Genomic DNA, 15,235 nt, shown 5'->3' with positions numbered 1-15,235 from the left:
AAACGTTTCTTTTTGTTTTTTAACGCATTAAAAGTTTTATTAAACCATGGTTTGGAGCAGTTGGTGCGAAATGAGATCAGAGGTAAGTATTCATTTGCTAGACCTAGTAGTTGTTCTTTAAGGAGGCACCAATTTTTGTTGACTGATCGTTGAGAAAATGTTGCGATAAATCTAGATGAAAAGCTTTGTAAATCTCGGTTAATGGCATTATAGTCTGCTCTTTTATAGTAAAATATTCGTTTTGTTATTAGATTACATGTACACGAAGGTGTGCGAACTGTAAATTCCAATAATGAGTGGTCACTGAAACCATCAGTGATTGAAATGGTGCTAGCTCTATTAGGTGCTGTTGTTAGAACAAGGTCTAAGACGTTAGTAATGCGCGTTGGTTGGAGGATTAGTTGCTCAAAAGAAAAATCAAGGATGAGCTGGACAAAGTCATTAGATGCACGCGAATTGCCTCTTAAGTTAGGCCAATCTATGTTCGGGAAATTAAAATCGCCAAGAATGAATACATTAGCTTTAGGGAATTTAGAACGAACAGCAGTAAGGTTCTCACGCAAGTTAGAAACGAAGTTATCAGTACTGTCAGGAGGCCTGTAACACACTCCGTAAAGTGACTTTGATAGTGTCGATGTTATACAAACCCGTACTATCTCAATAGCGGAGGGTATCGGCACTATAAACGAAGTGATGTGTATCTTTATTGCCAGCAAGACACCACCTCCCCTTCGATTATGTCTGTCTCGGCGATAAATGACATAGTCCTGCGTATCAGGAAAAACTTCGCTGGCATTCACGTCGCCACAAAGCCAAGTTTCCGTTAGTGCCAAACTATCACAGTTACTATTTTCCAAGTACGATACAATTAGGTGCGTTTAGAAATTATACTACGAATGTTAGTAAATGATGAAGTTAGGTACGAAGGGTCCATGTGTGTGTGTTGCACAGCATAAGGGTTGTCAGACGCGCATGTTATCGGGTTATGTTCTAGCTATCGCGAAATTGGTACCACGGTATCGGACAGCGAGTCATACCTGTAAGTAGTGCTATCTACTCGCAGTTTGTCGAAAGTTAACTTCAACGGCACGCCCTTGGTTTTTGCGAAGGCAATGAGCTTGCGTCGGACGATGCGCGTTTGGAGGGAAAAATCTTCGCGAACAGTGAATTCCGTGCCTTTGAATTTATAGCCATTTTCTATTATGTTTTGTTTATCTTTAAAAAATGTAAATTTAGCAATTATTGGCCTGTTCTTCTCTCTGTTGAACTGGCCTAGGCGGTGTACGCGTTCTATTTTGGTGGGTTCGATGGCGATGCCAAGGTGTTCTCTGCACAAGTTGATAACTTTTGATTCAGATGATGGCCATGATTCGTTTCGATCATCAGGGATGCCAAAGAAGAATATTCAATTAATTCACAGGCGTACTTTCTACTCGTTCGTGAAATACATAAACGCAGCGACAAAACGACTATTTAATATGCGCAGAAGTAATAATCGTCCCACCAATTTTAAACACTGGCCCCACACGAACCCTAGCATGCCCCATAACTATACCAAATTTTAATTCCGTGTCACATTTAGTTCTCCAAGGGCATTGGGAGAACACGCATGTAACACGCGTACAACGCATTCAAGCGATGTAATAAGTACTTAATTCCAAAGGCCATAAGTATCCCACACACTTTACATTGTGCAAGCGTATTAGCCATAAAGTCATTGCCGTTCCGAAAATTCTAACTCCGTTTCAGATGCAGTTCTCCAAGCACCACGGAAAAATATTCCACGTCATTCTTGAAACACTTCCTATACCGCTTTTATATAGGCAGAAAACACACATTTAGTAATCATTTCGGAAGCCGCCAAAATATCCCACATATTTTATACTTTCGCTACACATCCCCCACAATATACTTCTCACTCTCGCTAAATATAAGGTCGTTGCCCCATAGGTTCGAGAAGCCCACCAGCGAAATGTCTTTGCGATGCACTTATAACTTCTCTAAACAGAGAGTAAGTGATTGGCTAGCAAACTCCACAAGCCCCTTTTACCTATCAACTTCAGTTCATCCCCCACATCAGTTCTTGCATATCCGCTGAGGCCTGACAGTTAAACTTATATGCACCCTTTAGTTTTCCCTGGACAATGAGAAAACCTACGCATACCTTTTTCAAGCTCCTATTCGAATTAATTGATTCACCTGTGAAAAATACTACTTTTTCAACAGCAATAGCATTTAGTGACAAAAAAGAGGAAACAAAACAATTACGAGAACCCTGTCTCATTCTACATGTAAGGCCGCATAGTGCACTTTACGGCAGCGTTTGAATTTGTGCTTTTGAAATCTGTGCATCCACTATGCACAGCGATTCAGCATGTATACCTCCTACATGAAATAAACCATTAGCCATGCCGTTCGAACAAGTTTTATTAAAAGTAATGCATGGGCTTTACAATAAAAAAAGGTGATAACGCAGAAACGAATATATTACGAGCAGTTACCAACGAAAACAACATGCAAGCTGTCATGAGGCATACGGCAAACACATTTGATGTTGCCACACTGCCATACTTGATTCTTATTGGAGAACGAGATTTAATATGTTCACTTTTGTTGGTTCAAGTTACATTGAACAAGTTACATAGATGAACAGAGGCATGCACTGTAAACTTCCGTTAAAATTAGAAGCCCTGGTTAGCCAATTTTTTTTCCTATAGTATATATATTGCAGTGGAAAATAAATCCGTTTAACACGAACAGCCACTGCTCGCGCCTCCTGCTTGACTCAGCCGCGTCGTGACTCAGAAATAAACATTCACACAAGTCTGTCTGAATATATATGACCCAGGTTCAATTCCGTCAGAATGAGGGATAAATGTTAAACTACTTTCTTTTCGCCACTAGAGAGCGCATCCCATATACTAAGTGACACATAGTTTACCCAGTTGGCGTCAAAATGGTTCATTGAAGAAGGGCACATAACGGTGGTACGTACTCAGCGACCCAAGCTGACATCAAAGAGGATCATTGAAGAGCGATGCATATTGAGTGGTGCACACCCAGAGACCAAAGTAGGCGTCAAAGGAGGAGGAGGAGGAGGAGGAGGAAATAAACAGCGAAGGCGGGGATGATAACAAGAAATGCCTCTGGATGGCTACCCTACTCTGGAGGACGGGAAAGAGGGAATAGAATGAGATAGAGAGAGGGAGGGGAGGGGGAGGAAAGCCGCGGTGACCTCGTGCACGCACGCGGAGGGCCTGAGCTAGTCAAAGGCGTTCACATAGGCCAGTCGCCCTCAAGAAAGACAAAAGTGCCTTCATAGCTTTGTGGGCCGACGAGCGATGGGGACGGTCTTCATGTACCACCTGCACACACAACGGCCGATCGTCCAGTCGTAGCAATGCAATAGATAATGTTTGTCTCTCCGACTGAAATCGATGACAATGGCACAATAAATGTTCGATGTTCTCTTCCACGGCGCAGACGTTGCATGCAGCACAGTCGGTCACTACAATCAAGGCAGTGTACACCTTCGTGATAGCCACTGCCAACCACAGCTGGTATAGAAGCGATGCTTCACGTCGGTGAAGCCCGGGTGGAGGTCGGAGTTGTAGCGAAGGGTTCAGTTCGTACAACCTGGTGCGCCTTATATTTGTGGTGTTCCGCTCTGGTTGCTTCAGTTACAATCGGACTTAGACAAGATTAACAATTGGTGCACGCAATGGCAAATGGAAATTAATACCTCGAAAACAAAAGTCGTGACATTTACCACCAAAACTGACCCCGAACCTTACCATTACACTCTAAACAGCATGACCGTAGAATCGGTACCTGTCATAAAATATTTAGGGATCCATTTAGCATCCGACCTTTCATGGAACATTCACATAGATACGGTTATTAACAAGGCTTCTAAAACACTCGGATTTCTCAGACGCAATCTGCGTTTAGCTAATGCAGACACTAAGATATTAGCATACACCACATTAGTGCGCTTGCAGTTGGATTACGCCGGTTTGATTTGGAACCCACACCAAGCACACTTAATAACAAAATTTGAGTCTCTTCAAAACAAAGCCGCTCGATTCATATCGAAGAACTACTCGCGTACGGCAAGTGTGACTGAAATAAAGAAAGCTCTCAAGTTACCTCTTCTTGAAAGACGTAGAACGCTTTCCATTCTGTCCTTTTCCCACAAATTATATCACAGCCACTCTTCCTTGGCTATGTCCCGTCTCACGCCAGTGCATCGCATATTCCCACGCATTGACCACCAACTCAAAGTTGAACCCATCTTTGCTCGCACTAACCTCTTCTTTCATTCGCCTCTCGTCCTAGCCATCCGTCAATGGAATCTACTGCCTGGCACCATTGCATCTGTCATTGATTACGAAGGGTTTGTAACCAGCCTGAAACGTCACCTTGAGCTGTAACCTTCAACCTTCCTCTTTCTCCTCTTTCCCCATTTTATACATGTGTGTATGTATGACGCTACTCTCTCTAACAATTGAATGTTTGTTGATTTTTGTTGCTATGTGTCATTATATTTTAAGTTTTTCTTTTCAACATGCTGTTAACGGTCAGCGACTTCTGTACACATCATAGTACTGCGTTGCTTTGTACTTACTGTTGTTCCCCCCCCCCCCCTATTTAATGCCTGCCGGGGCTTTAGGGAATTGAATAAAAAGAAAAAGAGAGCGTCAAAGAGTTGCAGTTAATAGTAGCACATGCCCAGTTGTGCATATGGTAGCATGCTCAATGACCCAGTATGACATCAAAGTGGGTCATTGAATAACGGCACATCTTCAGTGGAACACACCCAGTGACTCAAGTAGGCGTCAGTGAGGTGCACTGAAGGGTGGCGCGCACCTACTGGCGCATGCACATTTACCCAAGAGGGCACCAAAGAGTTTCACTGAAAAGCGGCGCATACCGAAAGGCACATACCGAGTGCTTCGTGTCGGTGTCAGAGAGATTCGTTGAAGAGAGGTACATACCCTATGCCACATACCCAGTTCCGCATCCCCAGCATACTTGCATACAGCAGTGTCGAAAGGGATGGAAACACGTGCATTGGCTACCTCCCCACAATCGGCGTACTGCAGCTACGCCTCGATCACGTGAACATTGCAGGCTTGCAGATTTACACAGTTCTCTCGGAAGTCAAACATCTGAGCTTTCCTTTTGTAATAAATTCATCTCCTGGAAGCGCTTCTAAGGAGCCTTCATAGGCACTAAGAATTGCTGTTTAATTCTTTGTTTAATGCAGTCTACGGCTTCTTTGATACAGACCGAAGTTTTGGTCTTTAAACTTGTTTTTCTCTACCGGTCTATGCAGGGTGTCCCACATAACTTGAGCCGAGAATTTAAAAATTAAAGGCGCGTCGGAAGCGAAGTGAATCGAACGCATACCATTCGCAATAGCTTATATAGTAACTCAGATTATTTTTTTTTCCCATAACTCACTCATTCGTTAGGTTTAATTACGAAACTTGTTCATTATTGCCTTAGGACCCCAGTTATGATACGCAGATTTGTAGAGCACCTTCAGAAGCTACTGATCGAGTTGTTTGCTTTACGATACCTCTCATGTAGAACTTTTTTCCGGGTTGCAAAGAAAGCCCGTGAAATATGAAAAAAGCCAAGTGACGGAACACTTGCGCAGGGATATTGCGCTGCTCTTAAGCGTGCGGTCGGTGAACAAGGTCGGCTCCCGTCAGATGGCGGCGAAAATGCATGCTGCTGGCCGAGCGCTGCCGATGAGATAGCGAACGCCCTGCCACTTTCTCGTCGCCAGTCACGATGCAGCCAACCTTGTTCACCGAACGCACGCTTGAGAGCAGCACAACACCACAGCGCAAGTGCTCTGTCACGTGGCTTTTTTCATATTTCGAGGGATTTCCTTGCAACAGGGAAAAAAAGACTACATGAGAGGTATCGTAAAGCAAACAACTCAATCGGCGGTTTCTGAAGGTGCTCTACAAATCTGCGTATCATACTTAGGGTCCTCAGCCAATAATGAAAAAGTTAACTGGGTAATGAAACTTAATCGAGTTATTGGGAAAGCAAGAAATTGTCTGAGTTAGTATAGGCTATTGCGAATACTATGCGTTCGGTTCAATTCGCTTCCGAGGCGCCTTTCATTTTCAAATTCTTGGCTCAAGTTATGAAGGACAACCTGTATAGACCTGACTCATATACACCTACTTTTGCGCAGTATTAGAGCTAAACATTGCGCAGCCTCTTGTTCATTGCGTTACAGATTTGGCCTTCATTTCAAGGAACGTGAGCAATTGCTGGCGTCCGTTACATTTAGTCTTTTACATCCAAATGGTCATGGCCGCTCTATGTAAACGCACCTTGTGCCTTTTGATCGAGTGGGCTTGAAATGGCTGGCAAATGAAGGACGCAAGATGGAGGTTAACCAGATGTTGGCCGACAAATATCAACGGCGCTTCTATGACTCGACAGCGATGGTCACATTGAACGTTCATACCACGCAATCACACATGGGGACTTGTCAGTTTTTAATTGGCCTTATCGGGAGCACCTTCCCCACTCCTGCAACAATGAAGCGCTGCGCTCCAGTGAGCACCAACACCTATGCACCGCTGCATTGAGTAACCATGCACAATACTGTGACCACGGTGTTCGTGCATCACAACGCAGCCATTCTCCAAAGCGCGCGTATCCAGCGACTTTTAAATGTCGCTGCCAAATGTCTCTTTAAGATAACGAGGCTAGATTAAGGTAGAAAAATTTTGAAGACAGTGAAGATAAACAACGTGATACGAGGACGAATTAAAAGATCCAGGCCAGCTCGTTATATTGAGTGCATTTGTGTAACCTTGGCAAATGCAGGGAGCAAGGTAACGTTAAAGTAATCGATTACCTTTGAGTAAATACACAATTACTTTTGTAGAAGAATAATTGCAAACTGTAATCAATTACATTTTTCAAAGATGTAATTGTAATGTTAATTAGTTACGTTTTCTCCGTAATGTGTACAAGTTGGATCATCAGTGATTTATTTCGACGCGAAGAAGGTTCGTTCAAGAGCGGCAAATATGCCGCATACCCTCTGACCCAAACTGGTCCGACGGTTGGCTTCGCACCAGGTTTCTTCAGCACAGCAGCCGGATGCTTTAACCATTCGACCATGACTTAACCAGTGATGCAGGTAGGTGGGAAAACTGTTTGAGACATAGATAGCTATAGATATCTCTTTCTCCTGGAGATATCTTTCTTGGAGCTATATATATAGCTCCAGGAAAGCGCGTGAAGTACCCTAAGAATGCTAAGTTGCCTTTCGATATTGCTTGAATTTAGCGTTGAAATTCGATTATAAGATATATCGAATTAGGTGCGATATTCGAGATTTTTTTAAAAAATGAGGGTAAATTAAAATGTGACTGCCATCAAATTCGTCATTCAAACAACTGGCTCAAAGGCACTAATGAAAACGTAATTTATATTTTTTGGTGATTAGTCTTCTGAAGATCCCGCTATTACCTGCAAAGTTCTAATGTCTACCTCACCTAGGAAATCCTCTGCAATAACGCCACGTTCGTTCAACTAAGTCTTTTTATTAAAAGAAACTATGTTGTCTAAAGATACACCCTGTGGTAGATTCAACATTTCCGGTCTTTGAAAATAGTACAATATCATACAGTAAGGCACCCCATAGTGGGGCGTGGCTGATTATAATACTTTATCCGGACCCATTCCCTGGAACTTAGGTTAAATATAGAAAGCGAATTTTCTGTTTTGAAGAACGATTAGGTGGTCCCAAAAACTGGCCATGATGGCCATGATGCATTTGTTATGGAAGGAACTGCGCAGCGCGCTCCACCCCCCCCCCCCTCTCCCCACTATGCCAGCATGTATGGCGCATAACGTTTATCGCCTGCTGTATCTCCTCGAGGCGAGGCACGAACGACAATCCTCAATGCCCAATCAAGGGTATTTGTAACAAAGAAAAGCATTACTTCCATGGCTAATGCACTTAGGAAAAAAAACTGGCCCCAGCTGTTGTTTTGTCAGATTTTCCAGCTTGCAGCCCGAAGCGCCCTCTTTCAAAAGTGGAGGGATGAGCAGGCAAGAGCGGTAAAGGGCATACCTTACCTCTCCACTTCTGACAGTGGGGGCGCCAAGTGCCCCCTCCGCCCCCCTCCGGTAAATATGTCTGTGGGTGCGTTGTTACATTGCTTCAATGCTGATCACATTAACGTCGACTTTCATCGTTAGATGGGTTCTGCTGGACTTTTTTCAACAACACGAGGGTACTGTGAACTTTTGAGCAAGCTAGGTGAAATGTGAGCATTTGTGAGAGCGAATGTGTTTGCACAGCGCCGGCAAGCCGCAATTATACAATTTCTTAGGGGTGCATGCAGACCAGCCATGGTAGCTTAGTGGCTTTGGTGTAGCGCTGGCTTAGCACGAAGCTGCGGGATTAAATCCCTGCCACGGCGGCCGCATTTCGATGGGGGTGAAATGCAAAAACACCCGTGGTAGTTACGTATAGGTGAACGTTAAAGAACCCCAGGTGGTCATAATTAATCAGGAGTTCCCCACTACAGCGTACCTCATAATGAGATCGTGGTTTTGGCACGCAAAACCCCATAATTTAGTTGTTTTTTTATGAGTGTCTAAGGCTATACTTTCTTTCATAAAAATCCAGTATCTGCTGCACGACTCGCCCCGCGGCCCATTATTGCGTTTCGCACGCTTTCTTTCAGGCTTGGAAAGGACTTTTATGTTGCACGTATTTAGCAACATAAATCTGGACCGGGAATCTTTGAGGATGCCCTAGTGTTTTCTCATTGACACTGTTGCTCTGGATATAATGTTTCAGCAGTTCATTAAATAATAGTGACCGAACATTTAATTATGCGAAATAGAAAAACTAGTCTGCCTTGCTCCAGGCGACGGCAAACAACATAACCTTGGCTCTGTCAAGCCACGAGGCACTTGCATATCTTTAAATTTCGGCACAAGTTACGAGGGACACCCAGTATATGTGAACTGCTCGCCAGTGCAGCAAATATCTATCCGTATTCCTTGAAGTACCGCTGTTCACCGGGGGTCCTCTTGTAATTAACCGAAGTTTTCGACGTCGGTTTAAAATAACTGCCTTGTATAGCATCGTAAGGAACGCGCCTTATTTTCACGATCTTGGCAAGTTGCGGTCATCGCACGGAAACGGGCCATTTCAGTCTAGATGTTCTGCTCATGCGTAATCTTAGTGATCCCTTCAGAATAAAAGGGCGCATGCTATTGGTACCATCATGCGTTTTGCTGTTCACGCTCGCCACCCCTAGTCCTCATGACTGTCGCTGCCGCCGCTGTTCGGTAGCATGATATACGGCAGCACACTCGTAAATACATAGATGCCAGCACGGGTGCATCCGTGACTGCCTTTCACTTAAAAACTTTTTCTACAATGTCTGAAGACACCAGACCTCACTTGAGATCTCTTCGGACATATATGTTTCAACTCGGTTTTCTGTTTGAGATCACAGCTTCGCCGCTCCTCGTATTTACGCTGCTCCTCGAGAGTCCTAACCATGCGTTGCCTACTCATAGCGGTGATGCAACAACAATAAAATCAGTTGCTAGGCTGGTTCATTTATATATGAAAGGCCAGTGACGTGACTCCCCATGTAGCATTGCCAACAGTAATTTCTACTGGGACACGTATGCGGGGAGCGCTATACTTACTTCACATTGTTATCAGGAGTGCGTTATCATTAATTATGGGGTTTGGACGCTTGTTTTGTGCTTGTTTTCTATTGAAACGAATGCTGTTCTGTATGTTGTACGCGTGATCCCAAAGAATGTATGCACATTTCACTACACTTTGCTGTGTGCCTAAAACTTGCTTCATCAGTGCCGCCGGTGATTGGCCCACATTTTTGCCCACCAAGGAGAGGCTAACAGCGTCACTGTAAACAAAATGATGACGACGACGACGATGATGACGATGATGATGATACGGAGAGCGAAAGGTGGACGAAAGAAGGTCGCCAATCGCCGCAGCAACGTCAGAAACAGTTCTGAATGGCTGCCGGTACAGTTACTAGACCTCTTGGCGCTCGTGCCGTGGCCGGAGACGCGCGTGTATGATTAAGGAACGCGTACTGTGTCCCGTGATAGTGAGTCCTTTCCAGTTTTAATATGCTTCACCGCATAACACAATTGTACAGCGGCGACGCTGATTTAAGAAAACCAGCCATCATGCAGCGCATATGATATCTGATATGAGGTCAACGGATGCGTTGAGCGCGCCTGAGGCAAAGTCGCCTTCTCCCAAGTTCACGTATTGCGGACGCCTTGGGGCAGAACGGGGGTTTTACGCCCACCCCCAAGGCCGTTAGTTGTTGCGCTGACTAATACTCCCAGGCCTAGATTTAGTAAACATAAAACACTCAAGAACGCGGATGGGAAAATGGCGCCACGGCAACTCAATCGCTAAGAGCATCGCACGCATAATGCCAAGACGTGAGTCTCACCTGCGCTGAATTGTGTTCAGAGCGCAGAAGGCCCAACCACACGCGGCTGATCGTACGCGCCTGGCTACGCGTCACGCGTCTGAGAGGCCGTGTACGCTTGTCCTGCGCGTCCAAGCAGGGGAGACGCGCAGGCGGCGCGTGCGTCAGGGATCTCTTGATCTTGAGCTTCACTTTAAGCGTATGCGGCAGAAGTCACAGCTTCTGCACCGGCGTCACGTGGCCCGCATGTACACTTCAGGCGGTTCGGAATCAGGTTGCCCAAGTTTCAGAATCGTACGGAGACACCGGGCATAGTCCATTACGGGCATATTTCTTTACACCTAGCTGGGTACCACCGCCATACATTTGTATTTTCTTATCTGTCCCGATGGCTTGAGTTATGTCACCGTACAAAAAATGAATACTGTTTCTAAAGAATGAATCATCACAGCATCATGACAAAGCCCAGTACGTAGGCGCGAGTCGTCATATGTGATAATGATCATCATCAGCAGCAGCAGCAGCAACAGCCTGTTTTATGTCCACTGCAGGACTAAAGCCTCTCCCTGCGATCTCCAATTACCCCTATCCTGCGCCAACCCATTCCAACTAGCGCCCGCGAATTTCCTAATTTCATCGCTACACCTAGTCTTCTAGCGTCCTCGATTGCGTTTCCCTTCTCTTGGTACCCATTCTGTAACTGTAACGGTAAAACGGTTATCTAACCGGCGCATTACATGACCTGCCCAGCTCCATTTCTTTCTCTTGATGTCAATTAGAATATCGTGTATACCCGTTTGCTCTCTGATCCAAAGCACTCTACTTCTGTATCTTAACGTTATGCCAAGCAATCTTCGTCCCATCGCTCTTTGCGCGCTCCTTAACTTGTTCTCAAGCTTCTTTGTCAGTCTCCAAGTCTCTGCCCCATATGTCAACACTGGAAAATGCACTGATTGTACACCTTTCTTTTCAATTATAATGGTAAACTTCCAATCAGGAGCTGCCAATGTCTGCTGTATGCGATCCAAATCTTTTTATTCTTCTGTGAATTTCCTTCTCATGATCAAAGTTCCCTGTGATTGTATAACGTAGATAAACGTGCTCCTTCACACCTTCACAGTCTCTAGAGGCCGACTGGCGATCCTGCACTCTTGTTCCTTTGCCCGGCTATTTATCATTATCTTTGTTCTTCTGCATATCAATCTTCGACCCCACTCTTACACTCTCTCTGGTAAGGTCTTCAATCATTTGTTGTAACTCGTCTGCATTGTTGCTGAATAGAATAATGTCATCGGCAAACCGAAGGTTGCCGAGATATTCGCCGTCGATCTTTACCTTTCGAGAACCCCTTTTGAAACCCCTGTTGAACATTTAGGATGTTATATTCAATAAGTTCTTCCATATTCCGGAGTAAAGAATGTGTTCCATTACCTTGCACACTATTGAAGTTAGAGAAATTGGTCTGTAGTTTTCAACATCCTTTTTCGATCCCCCCTTGTGGATCGGAACGACATGAGCAGTTTTCCAGTCAGTATGTAGGAGGCTTGTCAACAAGGATTGTTTTTAAATTATGTGCAGATACAGCGAAATCCGTTGAGCACGGCGTCTCAAAACGCGCGGAGAAATTCCTTCCGGGCCAATTGCTTTCCTTTCATCTATTTGCTTTTATAGCTTTTCGATGCCACTTACGCTAAACTCAATCGGTTTCATTGGGAATACGCTATTGGCGTAGGATGAAGAGGGAAAATCCTGTATTGGCGAAAAGATAGATTGAAAATAATTGTTTAAGCAATTCGCCTTGTCTGTGTCATATATAAGAGTTTGGTTATTATATACAATTTCGTTTATACCGACACTGTCAAAACCACGCCTCTTAATATATTGCCAGAAATATTTAGGATTGGCTCTCAATCTGTCGTTCAGCTATTTGAAGTAGATTTTCCTGGCCTCTTCTATACCTTTTTTTTCATTCTTGCGTAATCTGGCACAATTTCTGATAGCGACAAGTCCGTTTAGTTCATTTGAAATAAGCTAATAATCGCTTTCTCTTTTTTGATTAGCTGCAAAAGGCGTGATGACACCCACGGCTTTCTCCGATTTTCTTTTTTCTACTTCGGAAGTATCTGCACTTGGTACATGTGCGTCTATAAGTTGAAGCAGCTTATTTTTTGAACAGACGCCACAGTTCATGCACATCCTTGTCATCTGCCAGGCATTCGAAAACAGTTAAATAACTACTAAAAAGTTTTTCACTTTTATTAGAATAATCGCCTCGATCAAAGAACAACACTCTTCTATTCTCGCGGCACTTTAGGCGACGAATTTTTTTAGTATATATAGTTGTGACTACAGCCTGGTGGTCCCTTAAACCCGGGATGATCGTGACTGAATTCACGATTTGGCGAGTTGCAAAACAAGTCTAAAATACTATTTTTACGGGTTGGCTCGTTGACGTACTGCAAGTAGGCCATAAGTATCTACAGTGTTCTTCATTTTCATGTTAGCGTGACTACATGTTTTCACTACACAAATATTAATGCTCCAGTGAAGATCTGGTAACTTGAAGTCACCAACGAGCAACATGATCTGAACCTTCCGAGAGAGCTTCGCTTAATGCCTGCAATGGCGCCATATCGAAGCTTGGTGGACAATAAATTCCACTATAATAGGCGAGGGAAAATTACGCGCTAATAATTTTATTTTTGTAGTTACCGCCTTAGAAAAAACATTGAAGCACGAATTATTTGCAGCCTCGCAGAGGAACAGTGGCTGGCGGTTATAAGGGCGTGGGCGGGGCTTCACTGCAGACTTAAGTTGTAACCGACTATAGTAGCGTTCTTTTTCTATTAGTTCTGGAAGAATTATACAGAAATATATATTTGCGGAACAATCAGAGTTCTTTTAGGGCCCTCGTTTACTGCTCTAACAAGTTAAGTGCCACAACCGACTCGTATTGCTATTTGGGAAGTTACGCAACGATGCGTGGCCGCCAGTCGCGTGCAACCGCGTATGGCGCAGGAATCTGCGATTCTACACGTACTGCGCCCACCGCGGAAGCTTAGAAAAACACCTACATAAGCACAGCAGAGAAGTGGCTATACGTTAGGCGGCTCTAATGATAACTGTAGCAGCGTCATTCAGAACACACGGAATTTTCCTCCACTTCTTGCGGCGTTTTCTCTGCTTCCTTTTTAAATAAAAAGATGTTGATCCATGAATATTTTCATAAAAAACGGTTAAATTTGTTAATTTTCGCTTTTCCTTCCTGTTTGGCTGTTGCCTTGGCACTCTTCCTTAGTAGATCGCTTAATATCTCAAATCCTTGCGACTCTTGTTTCCATGCAGTTGGCAATTTTGGACGAAAACAGCTGTACAATTAGGGAAAAGCCAGACGAGTTAACGGGTGACAGTCATATTGCCTATGAGTGTAAAAGTTATTGCATGGTTTGATGATGGACGCTGTCTCGCATTATCTTATTTTGCACCTTATCTAACCCATATTAAGGGTTTAAGGTTCCGAGGATCTGTCAGCGTCGCGGCGAGCCGTCACTCGAGAAAATAATGAAACAAAAAGAAAAGTTAAACGCAATTGGCATTTTCTCTAGCCCCAACTAGTTCCATGTGCATACAGACTAGATGACCACGCACGAACCGAATCCCTTTCCTGGTCACTGGATCAGTCTAAATGAAGAAGGTTGAACTAACGGAGCAAACAAAGATGCGCGTGACCGTTGAATAAATGGTGACAACTGAATGTATCTGAAGTTATTCGCGCGGGCACCGAATTAATGAGGAAACTGGCCTTCACATCCCAGGAGTCGCCGATAACTACCGCCATGCATAAGGAGTGAAAAAGGCAGCAAAATGTTGATAGCCGAATAGCTGTCCAGTCTCAACATTGATTTGGCGGCGCTTTAGGAATTTGTGTGAGCAGTGGTGGCGTGGGCGGGGAGAGGGGAGGGGGTATGCGTCCTAATTTCGGGGGGGCCCGCATCCCCCCCCCCGGGCCCCCCCGGGCCCCCCCTTGGGTACGTGCCTGCGTGGAGGGCTGATTGCAGAATTGGAATAGAAAAGTTTGGAATAGCTTTACGTTATAGCGCCCCAGAAATCCGTTTACTACGGGTGCCAGAAAAACCACAGCTAAATCAAAATGGCTGATTTGTTATCCAGAGCGTCTCTAGGTTATCCTTTTTTTTTAGGGTTGTCGTCGCGTTCGACTGCCACCACGGGTGCCGCTTATAGTGACGCCATTGCGCATCTATATATATATATATATATATGTATATATTTGCATTGCTCTAGATCGTTCGCCAATTTTCTAAAATATTATATTTGCACTTAGATCTCTGCTTTATTAAAACCTCTTTCATAGTTTTCTTCGTTCAGCTCCCTACTCACACGCGTACTATTCTTGTGTTCCGGCGTCTTTTCTTTCCGCACGTTTTTTTTTCTTTTTTTTTGCTCTTAAATAATTATATTTATTAGGCCTGTCCCCGGTTCTTTCAGTCGGCACCTGTAATGACTGAGGATCATTATTATTATAAGTTTGTGTCTTCGCATCACATATGCCTGAAAAGAAGCTGCCGGGAATCGAGTGAAAGAATGCTCTTCGTAGATATCAGGAAGATGGTGCAGCAGTATGAAAAGCAGGGAACATGGATAAGAAAAGAGCCAAGAGAAAATGCCATATAGACGCTGTTCTCAGTTAAGCGAATCAAACATTGACTGCAGCGCCTGCCATATTG

Source organism: Dermacentor andersoni, chromosome 7 (genome assembly GCF_023375885.2).
Source record: "Dermacentor andersoni chromosome 7, qqDerAnde1_hic_scaffold, whole genome shotgun sequence".
In the NCBI taxonomy this organism is placed as follows: Eukaryota; Metazoa; Arthropoda; class Arachnida; order Ixodida; family Ixodidae; genus Dermacentor; species Dermacentor andersoni.
The sequence above is the reverse complement of the archived record's forward strand: the minus strand, read 5'-3'. Positions refer to the sequence as shown.